This window comes from Pteropus alecto, unplaced genomic scaffold, assembly GCF_000325575.1.
Source record: "Pteropus alecto unplaced genomic scaffold, ASM32557v1 scaffold110, whole genome shotgun sequence".
Classification (NCBI taxonomy): Eukaryota; Metazoa; Chordata; class Mammalia; order Chiroptera; family Pteropodidae; genus Pteropus; species Pteropus alecto.
Window position 1 is genome coordinate 5,123,007 of NW_006431920.1, and position 6,964 is coordinate 5,129,970.

The 6,964-nt window shown below is 36.1% G+C and overlaps 1 pseudogene; it reads left to right on the top strand.

Annotated features, from left to right (window-relative positions):
• The first annotated feature begins 4,773 nt into the window (after positions 1-4,773).
• Positions 4,774-4,892, top strand: LOC112475477 (annotated as a pseudogene).
• The last annotated feature ends 2,072 nt before the right edge of the window (positions 4,893-6,964 follow it).

Genomic DNA, 6,964 nt, shown 5'->3' on the forward strand with positions numbered 1-6,964 from the left:
CTATTCTTCCTACTCATTTTCTAAGCAATTTTATAAAAAAGTTGTTTTCTTTTAAACTCTTCTCCCATATTTAAGACAGGCACAGAAATAGATTTGTGCTAAGAACATGAAAACATGTGAAAATTGTACAAGAAATTTGTCTGTAAGAATTCAAATCTGTAGACTGGGAGGTATAATGCAAAGTTTTTACCTCCTGGCTTGCATAATTATCATTTTTATTTCTTCAAATGAGCCAAATTTTTAACTACTCCCAAAATTACATGCCAAATCACATTAGGATGTACCTGGTTACTTCTACTTTTAAAATCAATTGGATCATTATTCCAGGTATTGAGCACTCGCTGGGACCAACATCATGCTGACAACCATGCTGACCTTTTCATTGGACTGGGTCTATCTCTGGCTCTGCCTAAGGGTGCTGATACCTGCCAGTTCTGGGCCAAACCTGACATAGCATGTCATTCCAAGTGACTCACACACATGATTTATTATGCATAGAGACATCAACAGGCATTGCAATCAAAAGCCAGCCAATAGGTAATCATATTTCCTCATGTAATGGTGAAATCTGAATTAAAATAATGTAGTAAAATTGTTAAAGGACCTACAACTTTAAACAATTGTAAAATTGTTAAAATTGTTCAAACATTTTAAATAATTATTTTTCAAAATATATAACATTATTTGTAAAGATATCCTAAGGCAGAAGCCTAGCCTAGTAGTATCTGTTATTCTGGTAATTAAATTATTTTAAGTGGCAGATGTAGTGTGTTAGATTTTGTGAAAAGATTGTTCCTATCCAAAATAGCACTTGGCTTTTTTTCAATGAAGAAAAAATCTGCTTAACTGAAACTCTTTTCTAGAAAGTTACATTGATTCTCTAGAAAATTAGTAATCCTGATATTTGAAATTTTCTTTGAATTTTTATTTTTCAACAGAACTGCCATTATTGCAAATAATAAAGAACAACTATTATTATCATGAAGAATGACATGAAAACTGACTAAATGTGTGAATATGAACATAAAGATCAGTCATTCAGCCCTGAAAAGAGGTGAGTGGGTAGACGCTGGGGTTGGTAGGATTTTCTATGTATAAGCATTTTCTGTTTGGAGAAACAATGCCTCTTCACACTGGCTGCCTTCTTCAGTCATTGCCATTCTGTTTACAGTATAGTCTGCTTCAGCCATGAGTGCCAGGCCATTCTCATCCACTAGATTTTATAAATAATATTGAAATTCCAAGTGATGGCAGGTGACATGAGTGTGTGAGTGTGTGAATATATATATGTATACATATAAAGATATACATTAGGTTATATTTCTATATAAACTGTTATATAGACGTAGTCATATTCTTATATGTTTATATTATATATTACTATTATTACATATTAATAACATTGTTATGTACTTATTATATACATCCATTGTATACTTATCATATATATCCTATAACATATGTTCTAAGTTGACAGCCATCCCTGTCTTAATCCTTTTGAATTATGTTAAGAAAATGATTCACTGGCTGGAATTTAAAACTCTTCAGTCTGTGCAAGTGGCGTGCCCTCTCTCTCCTCTTCTCCAACCCACTGAATCAACACATGAATTATTTTTAAAGGGAGACTAAGTGATGATCCGGAATCTTGACAGGCCTCAGCTTGAAAGGGGTTGGGAAAGTGCAGAGGAGTCAAGGTATCACTTAATAATGCATGGGAGAGCGGGGATCAGGGCAGAGGGATTGCAGTAAGCTTATTTCAATAGCAAGGTTTAACCATTTGAGACTCTAGGGTGGGAAGAATCTCTCAGAAATCAATTGTTCCATCCGTCCATCCTGGCAGAACCACACCAGAGAATTCCAGACCGATGAGGTGCTACTCCCTTTTGGATGGTTCCACAACTGAGGGCTGCCCCCAAATTATGCCAACTGGAATTCCTAATGACTAGTGCCTTTCAGAGTCGTGATGTTGTTGTCATTTATAGATTAATTAACACCTTTTAAACCACATCATATTTCTCATTGTCAGTCAGTTATAACTAATGGGAAGAGTCTAAGCCATAAAAAATTTCATTATTTAAAGTATTAAAAGGAATAAGCCAGACACATTATCCTGGCTTTAGATATGATAGTAGTAGGATTTGTTTCAAACAGAGACAAACTATGTAAAAATGCTCAAATGTTAAACCTAGCGCAGACTATTTAAAAATAAGAGAAAAATGAATCAGTCATATTTTTATTAGTATTAGAAGACTTTAATAAATGGATTTTTAAAAAAATAGATGTTCATGAAAAATATTTTAATTTAAATAAGGAAAAGCAAAGGTTCCAGTATTATTTATGCTAAAATGTTTAAAACACAAAAATAAGATAGTCAAGCTTTTATCATCTGTCTATCCATCTATCTACATTTAAGTGCATGTATTTATTTAAAATTTTAGAATAGCTATTGCTTTATCTCCTGCACCCTCGCCAGCATTTGACCTTATTTATTAATTAATTAATTTAAATAAACAGACTTTATTTCTTCATAAAGCATTTTAGGTTTACAGAAAAATCGAACAAAAGATACAGTTCTCACATACCCACTCATTCCTCCTGATACTGGCACCGTTAGAGTTTGGATTTTCATCATTCTAACAGGTTCATAGCAGTGTCTCACTATTGCTTTAATTTGTAATTCTCCGATGACATACGATGTTTACGTGGTGAAATGTCTATTCAGATCTTTTGCCCTGTTTTGAGCGGTTGTTTGTTTTCTTGGTGAGAACTGTGATAAGCAGGCCATTAGTGATGTGGTGATGAGGGGGGTGTGTGTGTGCGCGTGTGTGTGTGTGTGTGCGTGCGCACGCTGGCTGGGAACATTCTTTAGTCCTATGATTAGGTCCATCTTTTAGTGGGCCCCCTGTTCCCTGAGCTGTTACCTTCCCGAGCACTCCTCATTCTCCTCCAGTTTCTTAGGTGGAACAGGATGGCTAGATGGGGCTGGAGTTGAGTATTTCCCTTCTCCCCAGTCAGTTAGGCGCTGATAAAACCCCGTAGGTTTAAGCTCTGATGAAATAGCTCCTTTTGAGGACAGGCCTTGTTAAGAACAGAATGCTCTGCGCATGTTTCAAATGCTTACTTTTTCCTCCCCCTGCTGGAAGCGCAGGGAGATTTGTGTGTGACCTTCAGTGCGAGGACCCAGTGGGGCTCCTGGAGAGGAAACTCACCAAGTGTGAGCCCCATGTAAACCTGGGTCTCCATGGAATTTTGAATGCTCAGACTTGTCCACACAGAGCCTCCTGCAATTTGTCAGTTATAGTTTAGGTTTTCCTACCCTAGTACTGGTTCGCATAGAAGTTCCTGCTCCTGGATTCTCTGTATCTGCCTGTCTATCCAATTTGGGGCACAATGACTTGTCATGTGATCATAATTCTCTGACCGACAGAACTAAGGAGAGTTGTTGATTTCCAGGTTGTTCAGAGATTTTTTTTGTGAGGAGTGAAGCGACAACCCTGAGCTCCTTACTTGCTGGATCAGAAACTGGATATCCTCAAAATATTCGTTTTTATTACTCAATCCTAGAAACGTAACCTGGTCTTCCGTTGGCCTTGTTAATGGCCTCCCACTCGTGTGTGCTGTTTGCATTCCCTCACACAGCTTTTCAAGCCATGTTATTTTCTTGTCAACAATAATTTTTTTTTGTTCTTAAATTACTATGAAGTGACAATTTTATAAAGGACATCTTATGGTCATTGGCATGTGTTTTCATCCATCAGCATCATTAAAATATTTTAATAATATGAAAACCTCAAAGTATTTCAAGATGATGCATATTTTCTCTGAGTTTTAAAATTTTCAGATTTTTATTAAATATACTTGTGCCAAATATATATTCATATGTTTATATGCATTTTTATATACATATTTATAAATATATCCAACCGGGACATAAAAACTCACGTACCGCACATAAAACTAAGTCTGAAACTACTAACTAACCCAAATTAGTGAACTTGTAAGTTTATGGTGAAATCATAATCATGATGTAGTGAAAAATGAGAGTGTAAAATGTGTTCCGTTCCTGGTGAATTGCCATTATCTTTTTTTCTATAACTGATCACTTTGATGGCTGTGGCTGCTAATCGAATTGTATTTTAAAATATATACACTTTATTTGGAATAATGAACTATGTGTGAACTATGTAGATGATGACATAATTATATATCTAGTTTTCTTTTTTATAAATGAGTTTTAAATTTCAGCAATCATATCTTTTGTTCGACTGTAGTTCTCTGTGTCAGCACTTCCTCTTCAAACAGCATGTTTTTCCCAGCTGGAATTTCACACCTCTGCACTCACTTACTTACTTCACCAGTGAGGATAATAAATATGATATAGAGCTCGAGTTATGCGCTCCCCTGGTTTGTCTTTCCATTTATAATCAAAAAGAAATAGTGATAACGTTACCTAAAATGTACTGAGTGTAAAAAAGCCTACTAATTAGTTGACGTTGAACATGGCAAAAAAATAGATAGCGATTCTTTCTCTGTTCCTTGGCCCCACTTATGTCATTAATAATTTACTTGTAAATATTTGATGAAAATAAAAACATTTTTACCTAAATGACTATTTTAGAAAGCATTTTTTAGAATGCTTGCAAAATGGCACGTACATGTTCAGTCACTACCGTTTTTAAAAGTCACTACGTATAAGACCAAAGCATAAGACATTATAGAGGTACCTCAAATGAATTTCCAAGTTGGTACAAAATATTGAAAATATCTATTTTAGTCTATGGCCATCCTACCCTGAACAAGCCCGATCCCGTCTGATCTTGGAAGCTCAGCAGGGTCGGGCCTGGTTAGTACTTGGATGAGAGACCACCTAGGAATACCAGGTGCTGTAGACGTTAAACATAAAATAATAAAATAAAATATCTATTTTAAAACTTGATGACCCCATCTTCAAACTTCTAATGTTCATTAATTGTTAGCTGAAATAAATTATCCCAAATCTGAATATATGGAGCAACTAAAATTACAAAAATATAGACATGATATCATAGGAGGAAAGATTCTGCTTTATGAAAGCCATTGAGAATCAATGGGAATACTCTCAGTTGGAAAAAAAAAAATCACATCCTAGGATTAAGGTGGATATACACTTTTACAATTAAAAAAAAAGTAGCTAAAGTCTATGAATTTATTATTGGCAAAAGTGAGGCTACCCGTGTGTGTGGGTGTGTGTGTGCGTGCACGCAAGTAGTATCAACATCTATGAGACAGATAGCCAGTAAAGAAATTTAGAGATGTTGAAGATTCATAGTTTGCACCACAAAGTTTTGCCATGAAAGGCAGTGATGTAACTAAACTATCGATTGCTGAATATAATCAAAGCACACAGATCAGAGGGCTCATTTTAAATGAAAACTTAATTCTTGTATCAAACAAATAGATCTTTACATTAAGACACACTCCACCAAAGATATTCAGCACATCTCACGTGAAGTCATTTGGTTCAGCATTGAATAAATTGCAGGCCAAACCTCCTGAGGAGCTATGCTTTGGACTTTTAGAAAAACAAAACAAAATTATTCTGTCCACCTTGCTGATGGCACTTTTGGTCAGCCTGACCCAGGCACATGCCAGGCACTCAACAGTCCGTAAGGGTGAGTCCAGAGTCCCTGTGCTCCCATGTTACCAGTTCCCCTAGCCCTGCCATGCTTATGTCTGAACTGCCCTGTGCCACTCTGAGTTTTGATACTTGGATAATAATAAGCATCAGAGTGAATGTTTGCGCAATGATCACAATCTGCCAGTCTCCTAAGTGCTTTGTATGTGTTAACCCTTTTACTCTTCGTGACAACTCTATGAGGCAGATGCTATTACTTTCATTCTTTTAAAGGTGAGCAATCATTTAAGATCGACTCCATTATTATTCCCATCGTGCAGATGCAGCTACTAGTAGCATCTCCATTTTACAGATGAGCGTACAGTAGCACAGAGAGGTTGTTTCACAAATGTCACACAGGCTGGTAAGTGACAAAAGTAGGGTCTGAACCTAAGCATTCTATTTCCTGAGTTCCTGTTCTTAACTATTTTAGTATAAAAACTCAATTTTGCCACTGGCCCTTGGATGTGGTTGGTTCATGAGCTCCATGGGTTTGAATTTCAGCTTTTCTAATGGACTTGATTCGGCTCTTGGTATTTTTTCCTATTTGAAGTCCATTAAATACCATCCTCTTGAAAAATACCATTCTTTTTTGTTTGTTTGTTTGTTTTTACAATCATCAGTGTGTATGAGTGTCTGTGTTTGTGTGCTCGTGTGTGTGTGTGTGTGCATGTGCATAAATGTACTTGTGAGTGATATTGGGAAAGGTACGGGATTTTGGAAAGCTACCTGTTACAAATACCAAGAATTCAAATAAACAACAGTTTAAGGGCGTATCCAATCTTTCACAGTCCAGGATCAGACACAAGAAGCCCTTAAACATTGTCTTGATGTTATTTTCCTCTCAAAGCAAGGAAAGCTGCAGATTTCACCAGGCACGCACAGACTACCTGATGTGTCTGAAGCTGAGAGTTAGACATAAACTCTGGGAGAAAGTTCAGTCCCAGTGGGAGAATTATTTAAGGCTCTATGAGTGGTTAAATAATAGTGTGTAAATAGAGAATTTGGATATTGTTATCCAGCTTCAAAATTTGCATTGTTTTATATGGTTTTCATTTTCAGTTTTAATCACAATTTATCGCCCAGTCAGAGATCTGCAAATTCAAATCTCAGTAAGCACAATAGCAGAAAAATGTCTGTGCTTGTAAGCTGTAGCTTACTGTTTCTACCAAGTTGATTTTTTTCCTTATGCTTAGGCGAAAATAAAGTAAAAGAAGCCAGGTGATGATGTTTCAGGTGATCTAAAATAATGAAAATGCGATAGTTTGCGGGTGGCATTTAAAAAATGTTTGAAAGATGATTCAAAGCTGA